Source organism: Schistocerca americana, chromosome X, assembly GCF_021461395.2.
Source record: "Schistocerca americana isolate TAMUIC-IGC-003095 chromosome X, iqSchAmer2.1, whole genome shotgun sequence".
Classification (NCBI taxonomy): Eukaryota; Metazoa; Arthropoda; class Insecta; order Orthoptera; family Acrididae; genus Schistocerca; species Schistocerca americana.
The window spans coordinates 307,684,055-307,706,540 of record NC_060130.1 but is presented as its reverse complement, the minus strand read 5'-3'; positions in this window follow the sequence as shown (position 1 = coordinate 307,706,540).

The following is a 22,486-nucleotide window of genomic DNA, read 5'->3' as shown; positions in this document are numbered from 1 at the left end:
TTTCTACAGCCACATCTGTGCTCTTGAAAATTCATGCACGACCTATACGATAAGTTTATAGATGGTTGTCAGTTAACATTTGGGCTGAAGTTCTTGCAGACCACCTTATTGGGCTAGATATCTCACCAGACAGTTTGAATGGTGCATGGTATTTGAACATTTTGGGCCATGCCTTGGCTGAACTTCTAGGGGACGTTCCCTTCGACTGCGCACTAGTTTGTGGTTTCAGAACGGTGGTACATCAACGCACTTTGATCTTCAGGCCAGAGCATATCTGACAGACAACTTCAGACAGAGAGTAATTGGAAGCGGATACCCAGTCCCTTGACCTGTGTGCTCCGCTGACTTCACTCGTCTTGACGTTTTCCTCTTGAGTTATGTAATGTCCCTTGTGCACACGACACCAGTAGCAACAGTACTTGAGTTTACTGAGCGCATATTTACAGCGTTTGATGTCATCAGATGAGAGCGCAGAATTTTACAGTGAACCATACAAAGGATGGCTCGTCAATGCGCATTATATAACGAAGTTGGTGGTAGTCACAATGGACATTTGCTATACAGTACTGTAGCCAACAGATTCGGTTTACAGTATTTGATTGTACTCTGTCAATACACGTTATTCAAACCACAGTTTTCCGGAGTTTCATTTAGCCCAGTGAATGCGTAGAAAGTACATAGTACTGTAGAAACTTGATTTCACGTTTTCGGTTATGTCAAAACATTCAAAATTTCATCCACTATAACCTCCCATATTTTTAAAACGTAATGCTGTTATAATCTGTATAAATAAAATTTAATACTACACTGCACAAAGAAGTATCGCATTTTGGAAAGGGAGTCAACGCCTTCGACACACCTTAGGTGTGGCTGCCTGCCCTCAGCGCTAGAGCAACAGCGGAGCTTCACTCAGATGAATGGGTGTCGAAGTTTCTGACAGGTACATTTTTAAAGTGCTCAACAAAGGTATGTGTGTCGCACTGAGGGTATTGTCGAAATGGGAGGCTTAGAGGAACCCATTGCGTTTTATTCACGCAAATGTAATTGTTGTTCTCCACCCATCTGTCCCTTCCATCTGTCCACATGAAGGCGTGAAACGGGCTGAAAAGCCATGAACGTCGTTTCCTGCTTCGGGTCACGTTCAGATTTCGGCGAATAGTTTTGAACGGTTCCTAGCGGTACCCCCCCCCCCCCCCTCCCTGTATACTAGGGCAAAAATTCTTGTCGCACTGAAGTCCGAACTGGTCAGGTCACGTGCAATAGGATTGCAGCCTCACGATGTCCTTAGAGCAGGGTTCAATCGTCCGGGGGGGGGGGGGGGGGGGGAGAGGGGGTGTCAGCAGTATCGAACGTTGTCGAGTACATAGTGCTGCTCACCGCTCTGCGAATTCCGACCGCAGAAATTGGTGGGAATCAGCACCCCAAGGAAAGGGGTGGTTTCATTGACGCCCTAAGAGTGTCGTATACTGAGGGCTTTTCGTGTCGATTTCGAGCGGCGGTGTGTCTCAAATGTTTTCCTCGGCTGACCATATGAAAACCGCGTGATTTCAATGCTGAGTGTCGTGGTTCTCACCTCTACCACAGAGGCGTTAGTAGAACATGTGAAATGTTGGTACAGGGTTTTAAAGACCTTCCAGTCGTATGACACGTCTACAATGGCGTTAGGTAGGGTTGTGGCGAAATTTGCTGCTACTGTGACATCACTGACCCACCTTACACCTCATATGAACTTCTGAATTGTGGTCTCTTTTTCGCCTGTGTCGATACCTTGGTGTCTCAAACGTCGCAGAGCCCGAGGATGACGTCACAGTGCTTTTGCACCATTAGAGTGGAAGCTTGTAGCACTATCGAGCCACATTTCAAACTTACGTCCCGCGATGGTTTCGAAAGTGTGAAACTCTTTTGCCCAATGTATTTCCAATAGCTCATGTAGTCTGATCAGGGCAGCTGCTTCTTCTGAATATGACCTGCCAAGTTTTAAATATTTTTTTAGTGTTACAAATTTATCCAAAAGTCAAGTTAGTAACAGTATTTTTGTGAATGAAATGCGTTCCTAAAATTCTAAAATTCGAATAAAGACGCAATTTACGTAGTTAATACTAGAATTTGATCCAGGGTCAACAGTGTTGGCGTAATTCAAATGGATTGTGTTTCTCTGTCCTCTAAGTTTTTCACTGAGATACGAATCCTCGAAAGATGTTAACTTTTTGTAAATACGGAAATTTCGAAGCTAAAGGGTTCACCGGATTATGTATCAGCTTGTATTCGTTATTAATTTTGGTTACTTGTCGGTTTATTATACAGGACGGGGTCATTGTCGACGTAAATCAGGTATTAGCCTGATTAAATTGCTTCTAAAGATACTACTTTTATATATGTAAGTGGTCACAAACGGCGTTGTAGCTGCTCCTCCGTAGAAAGGTTTCTTTTTTTATCAGTTATCGGGAGGATAAAGTTAACATTGCGTAAAACATTTGAAGGTTAAAATTCTATTAATGTATGCGATACATGGTGCACGCAGACGATGCTGTTGTAAACTCGAACACTGCAACGCCAAGAAACTGTAGAGAAGTGCAAAACAAATGATCCAGACAGGAAGAAATTTTAACATTAGATTCAAAAAACACACAAGAAATTGCGACAGCAACCAATCAAGCTTTTATCAGCATCTCAAAAACCAAAACCACAAAGCAGAACATATCGTAAATACATTACAGGTCCTACACAGAAAAACCAAAGGGGAATAACATGGTCATCTTGCGACTGTTAGAAATATGCATCCACACAAAAAATTATCCAAACGATATGCTTAATGAACAGATCTACCTCAAACACAAAAATTATTTAGAAAATTTTATTGGCATTTTGGAAAACGAGAACGAATGAAAATCACAGTAAATAGAAAACTAAAGATAGTCATAGACACAAACCACAACAAAATTATAAAAACAATGAAACGCCACTAACATCACTGATTAGCAAACACTGCACTGCAAACGTTAAGCATCAATGAGAATAAACTGTCGTTCCACATGTCAAAAGCATTTTGCGAAAATATTCTATACAAACCGAACGCACGTGACTAAAGCGATCTAGCAACAAATAGACAGTTGACAGTTTTCTCACTGATGCAGTATGGGCATCTATTTCCAAATAGATGTAAGTATCTATGGAAACTGTCTTTTCCGTACAAATGTTATAAACGTATGTATACTCACCAAATATAACATCTACAGGTTTACTTGATAATGGCGATATAGCTGAAACAAGGAGTATTACTAATTAAACCATTTGCAGCTTACCTGGAATTATTCACTGCAAAATGTCATATTGTTCATGCAGTAACGCGCAATAATGATGTTGTGTAATAATTCACATGGGCTGAAATCTGTATTACAGTCCTAATGCTTGTAAGCAGATTGTTCATGGACCGGCACCACTCAGTTCTTTCTTGACTTAAAAGTTTTGATTTTACATGTTCGAGGTATGACATAATTTTACCACATTTCAAAAGCTCCTGTTCTCCTCTGACTGTGTATCGTTCACGCTTCACTTCCGTTCAAAGTTACACTCGAGGTAAATACCTCCAGAAGAGACTTCCTAGCATTTAAACCTATATTCGATGACAAAATTTACTGTTTCTAAGAAACGCATTTCTTGCTATTGCCAATCTGCGTTTTGTATTTTCTCTACTCCTATCGTCATCAGTTATTTTTCACCCTGTCAATAAACACTCATCTATTACTTTTGGCGTCTCATTTCCTCATGTAATTTCCTCAGCATCGCCTGAATTAATTACACTACACTCCATTACCCATCGTCCACTCTTGTGGATATTCGTCTTGTAATCTCTTTTCAAGATGCTGTCCATTCCGATGAACTATTCTTCCAGGTCCTTTGACGTTTCTGGTAGAATTAAAATGTCATAGGCAAACTTGAAAGTTTTAGTTTCTTATCACCTAATTTTCATTCTTTTGAAATTTTTCCTTGGTTTCTTTTATTGCTCTCTCAATGTACAGATTTAATAACATGGGGAGTGAGCTAAGAGGACAATCTGATCTCACTCCTTTCTCAACCACTGACTTCTTTTCATGTCCTTTGTTAAATCTATAGTCGTATTTCATACAAGATGTGAGTAACATTTAGCCCCCGGTATTTCAGAATTTCAAATAGAATATACCAGAGAAAAGTGTCAAAACATTATGTAAGTATACAGATGTTGTAGACATAGGGTTCCATTTCTTCAAACTATCTTCGAATACAGGTCGCTGGTTAAGTACTTCGTCGTGTGTCCTACATATCTCTGGAACGCGAACTTAACATTTGTGTGATTGCAGTACACTAAATAGGTACTGTTGGCAACCGTGTAGCATCTGGAAATCAAAATCGTCGCTTAGTCAATGGCTGAAAATACCACAGAGATTGAAACTCACGACTGAACCCAAATCAGAACGTGTGAACAAAGAGCTACCTAGATTCATGTTACACAACAACATGCAATAAAATGGAGTTCAAAATCAACGTCCAGAAAATCGAGTTAACAGCTGCATTCGAGAATCAGCGTAATGAAGGTTTCAGTGACAAGATACGAAATGCTGATCCACTCATAAGGCGGGAATTCATTTCCTATCGAGAAAAACCTGCCACCCCCATGTATTGCGTTTGCAGTGACCGTCGGAGTTGCGTTTGCCGTAAAAACACACTGCTAGCCATCAAAAATTGCAACACCATGAATATGAATGTCACCCATCCAAATACTGGCCACACCTGAATGTCCTTAAGGGGAGTAGGACGTCAATCCTGAATCCTTCCTGGTTATGCTGACAAAGTGTTCTGTATTTACTTGTAAAAGTATAGACAGTGGAAATTAAAATGTCCTGTGGTGCCTCTCCTGCTCCAAGTCGGCCAGTTTGGCGTCCTAACCCCCCTTAACTTCAGTGATCTGGCGGGAACCGGTGTGTCCATCTCGGCACGGCGGTTAGAAGTAAGCAGTAGAAACGTCTCCCAGCACGTATCGGAATCTTAGAGCTGCATGATTGTGGTCTGTCGACACTGTGGTTAATTGTCCCACGGTATAACTGCTCTCTTTGATCGCGATTCCACGGTTGTCTACGCAAACACGCAAGCGGTGGGTTCAAGTGGATAATACGCAAAAGCAAAAAAATGGTTCAAATGGCTCTGAGCACTATGGGACTCAACTGCTGAGGTCATTAGTCCCCTAGAACTTAGAACTAGTTAAACCTAACTAACCTAAGGACATCACAAACATCCATGCCCGAGGCAGGATTCGAACCTGCGACCGTAGCGGTCTTGCGGTTCCAGACTGCAGCGCCTTTAACCGCACGGCCACTGCGGCCGGCTACGCAAAAGCAAACAGGATCTCAATAGCCCCACGGAACTGATGCATGAGAGGACAGACATGCTCTTCACTAATGCGTGCACGACCATGTTAGCCACAACGCTTATCTTGAGCTAGAAAATGGGGTTTTCCACAGCAAGACCAATATCCGCATGGACAATGCGACGACGTCTGGAGCGCCATAGGCTGCCAGTACGGCAACTACTGTTGCGGCTTCCCTTGACGTGTCAGCAGAGAGAGACGCGACAACAATGGGGAAACCAACGACAACAATGGATACAGGAGTAGCACCATGTCGTCTTTACAGACGAGTCAACGTTCTGTATAGTCCGCCCCGATAGCTGAGTGATCAGCGTGACGGATTGCCGTCCTATGGGCCCGGGTTTGATTCCCGGCTGGATCGCGGATTTTCTACGCTCAGAGACTGGGTTTTGTGTTGTCTTTATAATCATTTCATCCCCATCCAGCGCGCAGGTAGCCCAATGTGGCGTCGAATATAATAAGACCTGCACCAAGGCCGCCGGACCTGCCTCGTAAGGGGCCTCCCGGCCAATGACGCCAAACTTTCATTTGCATTTTTACCGTTCTGTATACATGACGAAGGTCGTATCCGTATGTGGAGGCTCTGTGGAAAACTTAAGTGGCCACATTGCATTCATCATTGTCATAATGGCCTTCCGTATCGGTATGGGGTACCATTAGGTACGCAACACGATTACCACTAGTCCGCACAAATGGTAATCTGGACGGTAGCCCTTACATTTCTGTGCTCTATTTCGAGACTTCTGCGACGTTACCTTTCAACAAGATAATGCATGGCCTTATAGCGCCTGTGCTGCCCCGCCCTACGTGAATACATCAGATGTTGAACTACAGCTGTGGTCAGCATGTTCTTCAGATCTCTCACTCATTAAAAACATCTACTCATGAGTTTCAGGGAGACTGGCAAGCCACCACTCGTCAGCCACTACGATTGATATACTTTCACATAAGAGTTGATGTATCCGTATCTGTCATATGCTCAGTTTGACTCGATTCCCTTCCTAGCTAGGACCATTGTTGCTGCGGCAAGTGGCAGATCTGTGTCCTAAATTTCACTCTCTGTACACCCTAAAACCACCTACAAATATAATCATGCATTCTTAGTTCTATATTGTATACGCACAAGTAAAAGTTTGTTATTTTTACTATTCTTTCTCGTATTGCAAGTTCAATGTAAAATAGTGCAATATCGCCTCCGCTCTTTGACTTTGTGTCAGTAACATTGAACTAGTCGGTTATAAAACTGAACTTCCCATTGGTCGGCATGTACCCGTATTTCCATTCTTCTGTGCAAAATTCGTGTCAATCTTTTGAGAGCTTGATTTATGAACTTCGTATTATGCACCCGTGATTAAGCTCATTTCGTTGCTAGCTGATGCCTGGCATGTGAAGCTTCTAGAATCTCGACGTTTTCATTGCACTGGACAAATTGTAGGTGCAGCTGGCTCGGTTGTCTTACATTTCCGTAGTGTACGCAGCTGCAGCAGGACTCACAGACCATTACTTTTCACGGCAGAGCCCTGTGGCCGCTGTAGAGTTCTCGCAGGAGCGCCAAACTTCTGATGAGATTGCGTCATAAAATAGTCCACTCACCCCTTCCCTTCCCGTGCTTGCTTAAGCTTGGGCCCCTCCTCCCTCTAATTCCCTCCCTCTGCACACAGCATCGCATCCAACTCTGTGGCAGCCGGCATTCCGGAGTGAATGAGTAAACTGTCAAATGGGCATTGTTGCTTTGTTAATTTCTCTGCCAGGTTGAAAGCCTTCTGGTAAAGTGGTGCCAATCACTGTTGAACTTTTGGGAAGGTGCATTTCATTTGCACTCACCTCCCTCTAATTCCCTGCCTCCGCGAACAACATCGCATCTAACTCTGGAGCAGCCAGCATTCCGGACTGAATGAGTAAACTGGAAAATTGATCTTGTTTTGTTAATTTCTCAGACAAGCTAAAAGCCCTTCGGTGAAGTGATACCAGTGATTGCTGAACTTCTTGGGAGGTGATTTCATTTGTATCCCACGTGTAGAAAGCCTGGCGCGACACACGTTTAACATGAAAATGCTGTACGAGTCATAGACGAGCTGGTGGAACTTAAAATACACTTTAAATATTCTCAATGGGTGTGTCAGTTTATCCTCACACAACGAGAATCAACGCGCTACGTTGTTTCTCAGAGAGACGATGGGGAGCATACGCTATTACGAGATGCTGTTAACGATGGTGAGGAAGTGAGTTTCATTCTTCTTTCCAAACTGCGCGTAGCGCTGGAAGACTGCTGTAAGAAGAGATTTTCCAAGCGCATCACAGACATACTCAGATTTGGTCTGGGAAGCGGAGATGTATATTCAGGACACATTCTTACTGCTTTATACACTCCTGGAAATGGAAAAAAGAACACATTGACACCGGTGTGTCAGACCCACCATACTTGCTCCGGACACTGCGAGAGGGCTGTACAAGCAATGATCACACGCACGGCACAGCGGACACACCAGGAACCGCGGTGTTGGCCGTCGAATGGCGCTAGCTGCGCAGCATTTGTGCACCGCCGCCGTCAGTGTCAGCCAGTTTGCCGTGGCATACGGAGCTCCATCGCAGTCTTTAACACTGGTAGCATGCCGCGACAGCGTGGACGTGAACCGTATGTGCAGTTGACGGACTTTGAGCGAGGGCGTATAGTGGGCATGCGGGAGGCCGGGTGGACGTACCGCCGAATTGCTCAACACGTGGGGCGTGAGGTCTCCACAGTACATCGATGTTGTCGCCAGTGGTCGGCGGAAGGTGCACGTGCCCGTCGACCTGGGACCGGACCGCAGCGACGCACGGATGCACCCCAAGACCGTAGGATCCTACGCAGTGCCGTATGGGACCGCACCGCCACTTCCCAGCAAATTAGGGACACTGTTGCTCCTGGGGTATCGGCGAGGACCATTCGCAACCGTCTCCATGAAGCTGGGCTACGGTCCCGCACACCGTTAGGCCGTCTTCCGCTCACGCCCCAACATCGGGCAGCCCGCCTCCAGTGGTGTCGCGACAGGCGTGAATGGAGGGACGAATGGAGACGTGTCGTCTTCAGCGATGAGAGTCGCTTCTGCCTTGGTGCCAATGATGGTCGTATGCGTGTTTGGCGCCGTGCAGGTGAGCGCCACAATCAGGACTGCATACGACCGAGGCACACAGGGCCAACACCCGGCATCGTGGTGTGGAGAGCGATCTCCTACACTGGCCGTACACCACTGGTGATCGTCGAGGGGACACTGAATAGTGCACGGTACATCCAAACCGTCATCGAACCCATCGTTCTACCATTCCTAGACTGGCAAGGGAACTTGCTGTTCCAACAGGACAATGCACGTCCGCATGTATCCCGTGCCACCCAACGTGCTCTAGAAGGTGTAAGTCAACTACCCTGGCCAGCAAGATCTCCGGATCTGTCCCCCATTGAGCATGTTTGGGACTGGATGAAGCGTCGCCTCACGCGGTCTGCACGTCCAGCACGAACGCTGGTCCAACTGAGGCGCCAGGTGGAAATGGCATGGCAAGCCGTTCCACAGGACTACATCCAGCATCTCTACGATCGTCTCCATGGGAGAATAGCAGCCTGCATTGCTGCGAAAGGTGGATATACACTGTACTAGTGCCGACATTGTGCATGCTCTGTTGCCTGTGTCTATGTGCCTGTGGTTCTGTCAGTGTGATCATGTGATGTATCTGACCCCAGGAATGTGTCAATAAAGTTTCCCCTTCCTGGGACAATGAATTCACGGTGTTCTTATTTCAATTTCAAGGAGTGTATTTCTATAAGGGGCGATCATAAAGTTTATGTTTGAGGGCTTTGCTGCAGTGCATATGCTTGGCCCCAATGCGGGTACATAAGCATCGACTACTGGTAAGGGATTAGCGTGACATTCGTGTCTTTCCGAAGGTTCGGTAAATACGGATACGTTAACTATTGCGACGTTATTACCAAATATTTCCGGAGAATGAAGAATTTGTATGGGACGGCATATCTGTGCAATTAAGAAGAAACGTCCGGAGAGGCTGCGAAAATGTATGTCCCATATCGCAAATTTCGTAAAGCAAGTTATGCCAACTTAAGTGGGAGACGATTGAGCACTCGCCCTGGAATCGTGATCTCTCCAGGCGATTATCAAGCCCTTGGTCCATAGAAAAGGACGCAGTGTTTTACCAAAGGGGAGGCAATCAACCAAGCGCATCGGAAGGATGATTGCCTCAATGAACACAGTAATTTTGCGCGATTGGCATGTCGATTCTGGACTGTACGGTCTCTAACGGAAACTTTTTGATCGCCCCATATAGCTTACACTACCTACACTTGAATGTGCCAGTAGTGGACTACTAATCAACTACTCTGGCTCTGGCTATATGTGTCCTTACATGCTCTTTTGAAACTTTCAATTTTGATTTTTTTTTTTTCCTTGAAGTGACCAGGGTTTCTCTTTTTGCGCGTCACATATTTTACCTTGCATTTGAATTTCGAACGAATGCAGCTGTAACGTTTCATTAGTTTCTTGTACATATCCAAATCTACATCTGCTGCTCCGCAAGCCAACTTGTGGTGTGTGGCGGAGGGTACTTTGCGTGCCACTGTCATTCTCCATCGTTCCTGCTTCAGTTGCGAATGCCGCCCAGAACAGAAAGATTTTTGGTAAGCCTCTGTGTGAGGTCACATCTCTCTATTTTCATCTTCACTATCTTGCTGCGAGATATAATTAGAAAGCAATATACTGGTTGCTTTTCTAGGAACACAAGCCCTCATAATTTTAAGTGCAAATCACATGGTGGTGCACAACGCATCGCTTGTAACGTCTGGAGTTGGATATGCATCTTCTTAACCTTTTCGCGCTTATTAAACGAGCCTGAGACGAAACGTACTGCTCTTCATCGAATCTTCTCTATTTGCTCTATTAATCATTTCTGGTACCAGTCCCAGATTGACGATTAATATTCAAGCTTTTTTCGAACAAGGGTTTTGTACTCTATCTCATCTGTAGGTGAAAATGTTCCAGTGACTCTGTCAGGCATCTGCGTCACCTGCTATTAATCATATGTAGGCGTTCCACTTTAAATTGATCCGTATCCATACTCCGAGATATTTGGTAGATTTCACCGCTTGTTCGGCATCGTGTTAGCATACAATAATGGGTCTTCACACCTATTTATGTGTAATACTTCACATTTCTTAATGATGAGGTTCATCTGCTGATCCCTACAGTAAGCACCGATGCTCTGCAGGTCCTCTGAATTCCTCTACCATTTTCTAGCCTTGCGACTTCTTCGTACACAGTAGCACCATCCGCTTAAAAACTTGTTGAAATTTCGGCGTTGGCTACTACGTCATTTCTACACAGTGTGTACCGGAACGTTTTAGAAATTTGTGAGACTGTAGAGGATGAAATTCGGAACGTTTTAATACGAGGAACCTATAGCCAGAAATGTGAACTTGCTATACACACGGTAGGCTAAATGACACACCACAAAACTGCGGGTTGATAAACGATTATTGACAAAACAATAGAGTACAATGCAGTAAACCAGTGGCTTCACTACTTTAGAGTAAATGTTCAATGTGAAGATCACCAACTTCGATACATAATGCACACTGATAAACCATGTTTTGTCTGGCTCTCTCTAATATTCCACGCTCTCCTCTGTTGGTATTAAACGCGGTAAAGATGCTCCCAGTAAGCTCAGGTATTGTTGCTACTGCTATTCAGTACACAAGGGACTTCACAATACCCAGAGGAAAAAGTAAAGAGGGGTGAGGTCAGGTGAACGCTCGAGCCAAGGGCATCTAAACCACAAAACTAGTCTACTCCAGAGCGTCCTCCGGAAGTTGGGGCAAGACATTGTCAACAAAGTTCAAGTACCTTGCACCATTCAAACTATCAGGTAAGATATCTGGTCGAATAATGTCATCTCCAAGAATTCTAGCCCAACTGTTGAGTGAGAATCTCACCTGGTAACTTCTCATACAAGTAGTGCATGGATTTTTAAGAGCACAGTGGTGGTTTTAGAAACTTTATTTCACATTTCTGGCTGTAGGTTTCTTGTATCGAAATCTCCCAAATTTTAAAGCGTTATTCTGTTACACCTTGTGTAATGTGAACAGACACCCTTGAGGCGCGACCGAAGTCACTAGTAACGACATCTAAAGACCTTTCTCCATTAACAATGGCATACTGTGGTCTGTTTGTAAGGAACTCTGCAGTTCAGCCACGAGGCTGGTCTGATATTCCGTTCGCTCGTATTTTTTCACTAGGCGATAGTGCGGAACTGCATAGAATTTTTCCAGAAGTCAAGGAACACGGCATCAAACTGGACACTGATATCAGAGAAACAGAGCGAGGTGGGTTTCACATAATCATTGTTTGCAGAATCCATGTTGATTCCTACAGAAGGTACTTCCGGTCTCCAGAAAGGTCCTAATATGCGAGCAATACTTGTGTTCTGAAATTCTACAACAGACTGTCGTCAACGATATAGGCCTAAAGTTTTTGCGCCTATCCACAACCATTCTTCAAAATGAGGATGACCTGCTCTTCTGTTTCCAATTACTAGGAATTTTTCGTTTCTCCAGGGACCTATGGTCAATAGCTGTTAGAACAGTATAAGAATAGTAATCGCTGTATACTAGTAATCCCCATAAACATTGCCCAGTTTTCTCACATCAGTACTCCGTGGCACATTTTTTCGTGATATTGTTCAGAGTGAAGGTGATTATTCTCTTTGTCTTGTAGTTTCTTCAGTTACTTGTTACGACATTTCAGAACTGTTGGCACTCTCACGACAATGCGCTGTGACTCAGTCGTTATTCCCCTCCAATGTGTCGGTTTGTATTTCTGTTAAGTTCCCGCAGTATTTGTGCATTATATCATCATGTAATATGCATACAAGCGGCCCAACTCCCACGCTTATTAAATCTCCATTACCCAGTGTTTGAATGCGGATCAGCCGAACAACGTTCACGGGGTTAATTAGCTTCCGCCTATTAATGTCTGTCGTTATTAAGTACACTTCATAACTAAACACATCAATGCCATCATTCGCACCGTGTATACAGATACAACACAGCGAGACTATTGTATACTTACCTTCAATTGCCGATATCGGTTAGATGAGTAATATTGCTAGTTACTCACAGTCTCAGAATCGTATTTTTTTGTGCGTTTCCAGTCGATTTCAGCCATCCGAACTAGGGTACTTTCCTCGTTAGTTTAGATCGGAGCTTCCTAAAATTTTTTGAGTAAAGCTCTACGCGATGTACAGGGTCTGTCTCGTAACCTTCCTCACTGCAGTTCGTTGAGCATTTCAGTAGGACGTCTATTTTTTTCTAATACCTGTTGACGAAAAAAATAAAGGGGACGTCACTAAGATGTACCGATACTCTATTGTATACATTATAAAAGGCAGTAGATTCTCAAATACGCAACTCCTGTAGATATGCTTATCTTGTGGTCGTTGGTCGTTCATGGTTCAGGTCCACGGTTCCACTACCCTCTTCATTCCCTTGATCCATACATCTGGACTTTCGTTCATAACTTTTTTTTTTCGTCGTACGTAGGCCTATTTTTCCGCTTATAGACTGACTGAATTCACTAGTTTGGCTCTTCTAGTTCTTAGTTGTAAAACCAGGGCGCAGCACCGTGCGAAGTATGAGTCGTGTGCTAGTTTACAGCCGGTCGTACGCAGACGATGGTTACTTTAACAAATCGAAAAAATATGTAAATAATTATTGTATCTAAATATTAGACTGAGAATTTATGTTTTTTTCCCTAATGTTCGCTAAGTATTCTAGATATTGAGAATTAGTTCAGATTTTTATAAATTTTGTTCGCTATTGTGAAGTACCCCGTATATTGAAGGTCCTTGTACGAAGACGTCAGGTCGGAATACATATCACCTGATTTCATTTTGGTCTTCGATAATGGAATACTGAAATACCTTGCTTCTACACTATACAGGGTGTTACAAAAAGGTACGGCCAAACTTTCAGGAAACATACCTCACACACAAAGAAAGAAAATATGTTATGTGGCATGTGTCCGGAAACGCTTACTTTCCATGTTAGAGCTCATTTTATTACTTATCTTCAAATCACATTAATCATGGAATGGAAACACACAGCAACAGAACGTACCAGCGTGACTTCAAACACTGTGTTACAGGAAATGTTCAAAATGTCCTCCGTTAGCGAGGATGCATGTATCCACCCTCCGTCGCATGGAATCCCTGATGCGCTGATGCAGCCCTGGAGAATGGCGTATTGTATCACAGCCGTCCACAATACGAGCACGAAGAGTCTACATTTGGTACCGGGGTTGCGTAGACAGAGGTTTCAAATGCCCCCATAAATGAAAGTCAAGAGGGTTGAGGTCAGGAGAGCGTGGAGGCCATGGAAATGGTCCGCCTCTGCCAATCCATCGGTCACCGAATCTGTTGTTGAGAAGCGTACGAACACTTCGACTGAAATGTGCAGGAGCTCCATCGTGCATGAACCACATGTTGTGTCGTACTTGTAAAGGCACATGTTCTAGCAGCACAGGTAGAGCATCCCGTATGAAATCATGATAACGTGCTGCATTGAGCGTAGGTGGAAGAACATGAGGCCCAATCAAGACATCACCAACAATGCCTGCCCAAACGTTCACAGAAAATCTGTGTTGATGACGTGGTTGCACAATTGCGTGCGGATTCTCGTCAGCCCACACATGTTGATTGTCAAAATTTATAATTTGATCACGTTGGAATGAGGATTCATACGTTGTTGTATGAACCATTCGCAGAAGTGTACCCGTGGAGGCCAATCAGCTGCTGATAGTGCCTGCACACGCTGTACATGGTACGGAAACAACTCGTTCTCCCGTAGCACTCTCCATACAGTGACGTGGTCAACGCTACCTTGGACAGCAGCAACTTCTCTGACGCTGACATTAGCGTTATCGTCAACTGCACGAAGAATTGCCTCGTCCATTGCAGGTGTCCTCGTCGTTCTAGGTCTTCCCCAGTCGCGAGTCATAGGCTGGAATGTTCCGTGCTCCCTAAGACGCCGATCAATTGCTTCGAACGCCTTCCTGTCAGGACACCTTCGTTCTGGAAATCTGTCTCGATACAAACGTACCGCGCCACGGCTATTGCCCCGTGCTAATCCATACATCAAATGGGCGTCTGCCAACTCCGCATTTGTAAACATTGCACTGACTGCAAAACCACGTTCGTGATGAACACTAACCTGTTGATGCTACGTACTGATGTGCTTGATGCTAGTACTGTAGAGCAATGAGTCGCATGTCAACACAAGCACCGAAGTCAACATTACCTTCCTTCAATTGGGCCAACTGGCGGTGAATCGAGAAAGTACAGTGCATACTGACGAAACTAAAATGAGCTCTAACATGGAAATTAAGCGTTTCCGGATACATCTCCACATAACAACGTTTCTTTATTTGTGTGTGAGGAATGTTTCCTGGAAGTTTGGCCGTACATTTTTGGAACACCCTGTATAGATATGCATGAAATATTGACTGATGAGCTCTGACTAGCTCTTCTTAGTGACACCAGTGTGGAATTACACGACTGAGAAGATGACGAATAATCTTATTTGACTCAGAAGGAACTCCTTGAGTGCAACATTGCGAAAGGCCAATGATGTTTACGGTATTCGACGCCCCACATATTGTCTACTGTGCAACTATAATACCGACTGCTACTTGCTACAGGAGCGGGACTGGAGGTGTCCAATGGTGAGCATAGCATGAGGCAATGGAGCATAATTGAACTGCTTAGTCGACGAGTAATTCACAACAGTGAACTGTGTTAGTGGTTTTGATGCAAAGAAGAGCAATGACAACTATAATAAAATCAAACATTGCGTTATTTCTACAACAAAATTTGCAGAAGTTGATATTTCGTCACAAAGGAACCCCACGAATTTCACAGAAAGAAGAGGCAGATGAAATATTAGCGTTTCTGCAAGATGAGTCAGTGGAATGTGTGGTGTAGTGTACGCTCGACTACGCCGACAATGCACATGAGAATTATAATGAAGACGATACGAGCTTGACAAGTAAAAGTAATACTGAAACTGTCGATCTATGTAGTTCATCATCCTTGTCGAACAGAGAGCCACAAACCCAGTAGTAAAGGTTGGTTCGAACAACACATAAGTGTTACGGAGATCCGTCGAGAACTCAAATGGGAACCCTGGAGGGAAAGGGACGTTCTTTCGAGAAATAATACTGAGAAAATTTAGAGAACTGGCATTTGAAGCTGATTGCCGAACAATTCAACTGCCACCAACATACAATGCGCGTAAGGACCACGAAGATAAGATACGAGAAACTAGGGCTCATACGGAGGCATGTAGACAGTCGTTTTACCCTCGCTCTGTTTGCGAGCGGAACAGGAAAGGAAATGACTTGTAGTGGTACAGGGTATCTTGAGCCATGCACTGTACTGTGGCTTGCGGAGTATCTACGTAGGTGTAAATGTAGAAACGACAATTGTTGTTCAAGGAGCTGGTACTAAACATACACTACTGGCCATTAAAATTGCTACACCACGAAGATGACGTGATACAGACTCGAAATTTAACCGACACGAAGAAGATGCTGTGATATGCAAATGATTAGCTTTTCAGAGGATTCACACAAGGTTGGCGCCGGTGGCGACACCTACAACGTGCTGACATGAGGAAAGTTTCCAAACGATTTCTCATACACGAACAGCAGTTGCCCAGCGTTGCCTGGTGAAACGTTGTTGTGATGCCTCGTGTAAGGAGGAGAAATGCGTGCCATCACGTTTCCGACTTTGATAAAGGTCGAATTGTAGCCTATCGCGATTGCGATTTATCGTATTTGCGACATTACTGCTCGTGTTAGTCGAGATTCAATGACTGTTAGCAGAATTAGGAATCGGTGCGTTCAGGAGGGTAATACGGAACGCCGCGCTGGATCCCAAAGACGTCGTATCACTAGCAGTCGAGATGACAGGCATCTTATCCGCATAGCTCTAACGGATCGTGCAGCCACGTCTCGATCCCTGAGTCAACAGATGGGGACGTTTGCAAGACAACAATGATCTATACGATCAGTTCGACGACGTTTGCAGCAGCAGGGACTATCAGCTCGGAGACCATGGCAAAACGTTATTTATCGGATGAATCCAGGTTCTGTTTACAGCATCATGATGGCTGCATCTGTGTTTGGTGGCATCGCCGTGAACGCACATTGGAAGCGTGTATTCGTCATCACCATACTGGCATATCACCCGGCGTGATGGTATGGGGTGCCATTGGTTACACGTCTCGGTCACCTCTTGTTCGAATTGACGCCACTTTGAACAGTCGACTTTACATTTCAAATGTGTTACAACCCGTGGCTCTAACCTTCATTCGATCCCGGCGAAACCCTACATTTCTGCAGGATAACGCACGACCGAATGTTGCAGGTCCTGTACGGGCCTTTCCGGATACAGAAAATGTTCGACTGCTGCCCTGGCCAGCACATTCACCAGATCTCTCACCAATTGAAAACGTCTGGTCAATGGTGGCCGAGCAACTGGCTCGTCACAATACGCCAGTCACTACTCTTGATGAACTGTGGTATCGTGTTGAAGCTATATGGGCAGCTGTACCTTTACACACCATCCAAGCTCTGTTTGACTCAATACCCAGGCGTATCAAGGCCGTTACTACGGCGAGAGGTGGTTGTTCTGGGTACTGATTTCTCAAGATCTATGCACCCAAATTGCGTGAAAATGTAATCACATGTCAGTTCTAGTATAATACATTTGCCCAATGAATACCCGTTTATCATATGCATTTCTTCTTGGTGTAGCGATTTTAAGGGCCAGTAGATTAGTTACGGATATGGAAGATAATCCGCAGCATAGTAAAAGAAACGGTTATGAAAGTCCGCAGCAATGTGACAGTGTAGTGTATAAGAAAAATTACGGATATTCAAGGTAGGACAAACTCTTATTTTCGGGTTTCAAGGCTGCTCGATATAGTTCATAGTATGTTCATGATAGTGACCTACTACGTTATGCACATCAATTAGTACGCGACATAGATTACAGTTATTTAAAAGGAATCAGAGAATAATTGCATAACATCGAACAGTACTGCAGAACTGGAAGACATGGGATAACGAAATTTCAAACAAAGTGTCAACTTGACGACGCACAGAAATCTCTGGAGTCTGCCAGAAAATTTGTAGCGAGCTAAACAAACTTATCCCATTGTTTAGTATGGAATTTGTTTCCAACCCTGACTAGTCGGATTTGAAGAGAAATGCATATGAAAGGAACCCTGTATATTAGAGGTACCAAGAGAATTGTGTTATGATCAAATAACATCAATGCCTTAACGCATTCGTATACGATTATTCCGACTATTAATCTGCGTGGTAAATTGGCTGTACAGTTATTTATTGTGCCGCAAGAAGTTGGACGTGCTCTGCCACTTATAACTCTTTCTCGTCTGTATTATCTCGCAGGAGCAGAAGGAAATATTTACGTCACAGCAAGGAAGAGTAGGAAAATGGGCGTAACAGAACTACGACTATGGTATGAGCACTGCTTTCGGCCAATAACTGGTCAAAATCACTTGATGTTGCTTGATTGCTGTTCTGCGTATAAAAAATCATACTCCTTAGAGCAATCTACCCCTCCTGAAAAGTGTGTGACATTGCAGTTCATGCCATCTGGAACCACTGGACAAATTTAGCCTCTGGATGTTTGTTTCTTCCGTGTCTGTAAAACATATTATTGCACTATCGCCAGCAACACCTTAAAAGGATAGCCGAAATCCCCGATAAGCTCCACGACAGACTGTTTCTCATTATGTTGCATGACATCACATTCCATCTGTTCTGATCATCCCCTTACACCAATATGATTCTTCATGCATTCTTTAAGAGTGGATACGTAGCTGGACATATTGCACGGTTTGTAAATAATTGTTTTGAAGCTTATCACAAAACGTATCTTACAGATTCATTTAGTGGCGGTAGCAAATTATTACTTGCCAGGAATTATTGTATGATTAGCATTTTTTTGCATTTGTAAAATTTTTTAGAGCATTAACAAAAACCTGTATTAGAAATCATATTAAAAAAAAGAATTAAGTTATGAATCCTACTTCCTGTGTGCAGTAGCACGTTAAGTTTATTATTTCAAATAAAATATGGTTGTATTGCTGAATAAAATGTTTTTATTGAAGAAAGGAAAAAATTGAATGCGAAGGCTAGTACCGTTTCGCTGGCAAAGATGAAAAGAAAAATTCCACTCGAATTTTTTTCTCTTAGTAGTAAAGAGGATGTACTGTTGACGTGATCTTAAATTTATAAATAACAAATAAAAGCTTCGAGTAATGTTTGTTTATTATTGTTCGAAGGAAAGAATAACACGAGTGCGATACATTGATATATCTCGCTGCCTCCGTGTTACCACAGTCAACGCAGGCAAAACGATATCGTGCCATCTTGAAAATATGTACATCTATATATATATATATATATATGGATGCGTCTTATAGCTACACTCGTCGATATCATGTTAAGAGTATCAGAGTCCCCAACGTCTGCTGAATCTGCTGCTTTTATTGTAGTGCCGTGTGGCGTTTCATTTCCATGGTGTCAAACAAGCCCTACGTCAGAATTTCGACGTCTCTTATGAACGAAATTAAGTTTCATGTATTTTAAGCTATGCTGATCGCCAATTATGCAGATAATTCATTGCATCCAAACAACATTGGGAATCCCTCTCAAATTACAGGTTTTACTCGCATGCAAATCGTGTTTATAATGTATCAATTGAACCGGTTTGAAAGCGGGTGGCAGGGCTAAAAGCATACAAAAACAACGATCACTAGAAAAATACCGAGATAAAAATCAAACAGAATATTATCGTGATGTACATCAGAAGATTCCTTTTGATCACAGGATTACGAAAATGAAACTGGGCTTTGTTCAGGCAAACTATTACAAAAGTTATCGATGTGCCATTATCGATATTTTAATTAAATAACACAGATTAAGACATAGTCTTTTAAATAAAAGTAGTTATCGGAGCTGCTTACAAGAATAATATACAGAAGAATGGAAAAGAAAATTGAGAATGCGCTAGGTGACGATCAGTTTGGCTTTAGGAAAAGTAAAGGGACGAGAGAGGCAATTCTGACGTTACGGCTAATAATGGAATCAAGGCTAAAGAAAAATCAAGACACTTTCATAGGATTTGTCGACCTGGGAAAAGCGTTCGACAATATAAAATGGTGCAAGCTGTTCGAGATTCTGAAAAAAGTAGGGGTAAGCTATAGAGAGAGACGGGTCATATACAATATGTACAACAACCAGGAGGGAATAATAAGAGTGGACGATCAAGAACGAAGTGCTCGTATTAAGAAGGGTGTAAGACAAGGCTGTAGCCTTTCGCCCCTACTCTTCAACCTGTACATCGAGGAAGCAATGATGGAAATAAAAGAAAAGTTCAGGAGTGGAATTAAAATACAGGGTGAAAGGATATCAATGATACGATTCGCTGATGACATTGCTATCCTGAGTGAAAGTGAAGAAGAATTAAATGATCTGCTGAACGGAATGAACAGTCTAATGACTACACAGTATGGTTTGAGAGTAAATCGGAGAAAGACGAAGGTAATGAGAAGTAGTAGAAATGAGAACAGCGAGAAACTTAACATCAGGATTGATGGTCACGAAGGCAATGAAGTTAAGGAATTCTGCTACCTAGGCGGTAAAATAACCATTGACGGACGGAGCAAGGAGGACATCAAAAGCAGACTCGCTATGGCAAAAAAGGCATTTCTGGCCAAGAGAAGTCTACTAATATCAAATACCGGCCTTAATTTGAGGAAGAAATTTCTGAGGATGTACGTCTGGAGTACAGCATTGTATGGTAGTGAAACATGGACTGTGGGTAAACCGGAACAGAAGAGAATCGAAGCATTTGAGATGTGGTGCTATAGACGAATGTTGAAAATTAGGTGGACTGATAAGGTAAGGAATGAGGAGGTTCTACGCAGAATCGGAGAGGAAAGGAATATGTGGAAAACACTGATAAGGAGAGGGGACATGATGATAGGACATCTGCTAAGACATGAGTGAATGACTTCCATGGTACTAGAGGGAGCTGCAGAGGGCAAAAACTGTAGATGAAGACAGAGATTGGAATACGTCAAGCAAATAATTGAGGACGCAGGTTGCAAGTGCTACTCTGAGATGAAGAGGTTAGCACAGGAAAGGAATTCGTGGCGGGCCGCATCAAACCAGTCAGCAGACTGATGACCAAAAAAAAAAAAAGTTTTCGGAATCGAGGTATTTTGACCTACTGGTGCGACTGAACGTATCAGGGCTGATCGGAAAGTAAGGTCCGATCAGTTGCGAAATTGAAACCCCTGTGAAAATCACAAATGTGTTATTTGCAACAATTAGCTACACCACCCAGCTACTTCTCTACGTAGTCGCCACCCCGACTTAAACGTTTGTCGTAGCTTTGTATCAACTTTCCAATACCCTCGCCACAGAAGGCAGCTGCCTCTACTGTCCATCAATTCTCCACGGTGGTCGGCAGCTCCTTGTCTGTGCCAAAACGGTGTCCTCATAGGCAGTGACAGTTACGTTATGTGGGCTGCTTGAAATCAAGTGAAATCTCCCGGCAGGCACCCATACTTGGCATCTTTACGTACTCACTGTGTACGTGACGCGATCGACGGGCATTCTATAGACCCTGCCCAACACATCTGCGCAAAGATTAATCTGATTTTCACTGTGGCTTCCATTTCGTACCCAGTCGGACATTACTTTCCGAATAGTTGGCACAGATACGTGGTTTCAGTTCTTTCGGACATGAGGAAAAGAACAGACACCATTTTGATACTGCAGCCACTATGAATCAAGGCACAAAGGAATTAAAGTTATTAGCTGCCAGTCGGCACTGATTTATATCAATGGGACAAGTTGAAAACTTGTGCCGCACCGGGATTCGAATTGCTTAGTAGGTAGAACTGCTTACTAGGTAAATGCACTGGCCACTACGCCATCTGCACACAGTGGTCACCACAACTGCACGGACTTTTGTGCTTGACCCATTGACAGAAATCAGTGCCCACTGTCAGCTGATGTCTTTAATTTCGTTGTGTCTTCAAATACCTCAGCTGCTTCAAAAGGCTTTCCTAAATAATTATGAAAATTAAGAAGAGCAATGCTCTTAAATCAAAGTTTGCAGGATTATTTCATAGTAGTTGCCTCCCGCAAAAGCTGTTATGTCACTGTGAATGACAGGTGGTTCTGCATTCCAATACATGTTAGTAAAAATGTGGATAATTTCTAAAAGACAAGCTAAACACTAAAACTTGAACCATACGACGAAATCTGGTAAAGTAAATATAAATAAAACGACCGATGTGGCAGAAAATGGCTAATTACAAGCAATTTTATATGATGTCACATCAAAAACAACTTTTATTGCGCACAATTTTAGGCTATAGTTCACAAAGCAACTTCCTGTCTGAAACAATCGATCTTAGGTTTCTGAGAAGAGTGGCCAGTTGAACAGAATAATATCATGACTTAGGGATTCTATACACGCTGTGGACCACAGTTCTAAGAGGTTATTAAACACTAGACTTTCTAGACAAATTCTTTAGGCAGAACTTTACCTATGTGAACATTCTTTCTTGTTTGTAGGAATCTAAACACTCTTGTTTCCATAGAGCAATAAAAAGAACACAGATAACTATAAATCTAAAAATTATGTTCTATAGTGGGATGAAACATGATCACAGAGCAGAAAACATGATACTCCTGAAATAATACAGGCTGTATCATAATTACCAAATGTCTTGCCATACTGCTAACATCGGTTCTCCGTCAGATCATCGAAAATAAGTGCTGCCGGGCTTGGCTAGCACTTGTATGTGCGACCATCTGGGTCTGCCGAGTGCTGTTGGAGAACGGTGTGTACACATTCCTTCTGCGGCCAATTGGGGAGCTACTTGATTGAGACGTTGCGGCTCCAATCACGAAAATTGACAACGGCTGGAAAAGCGGT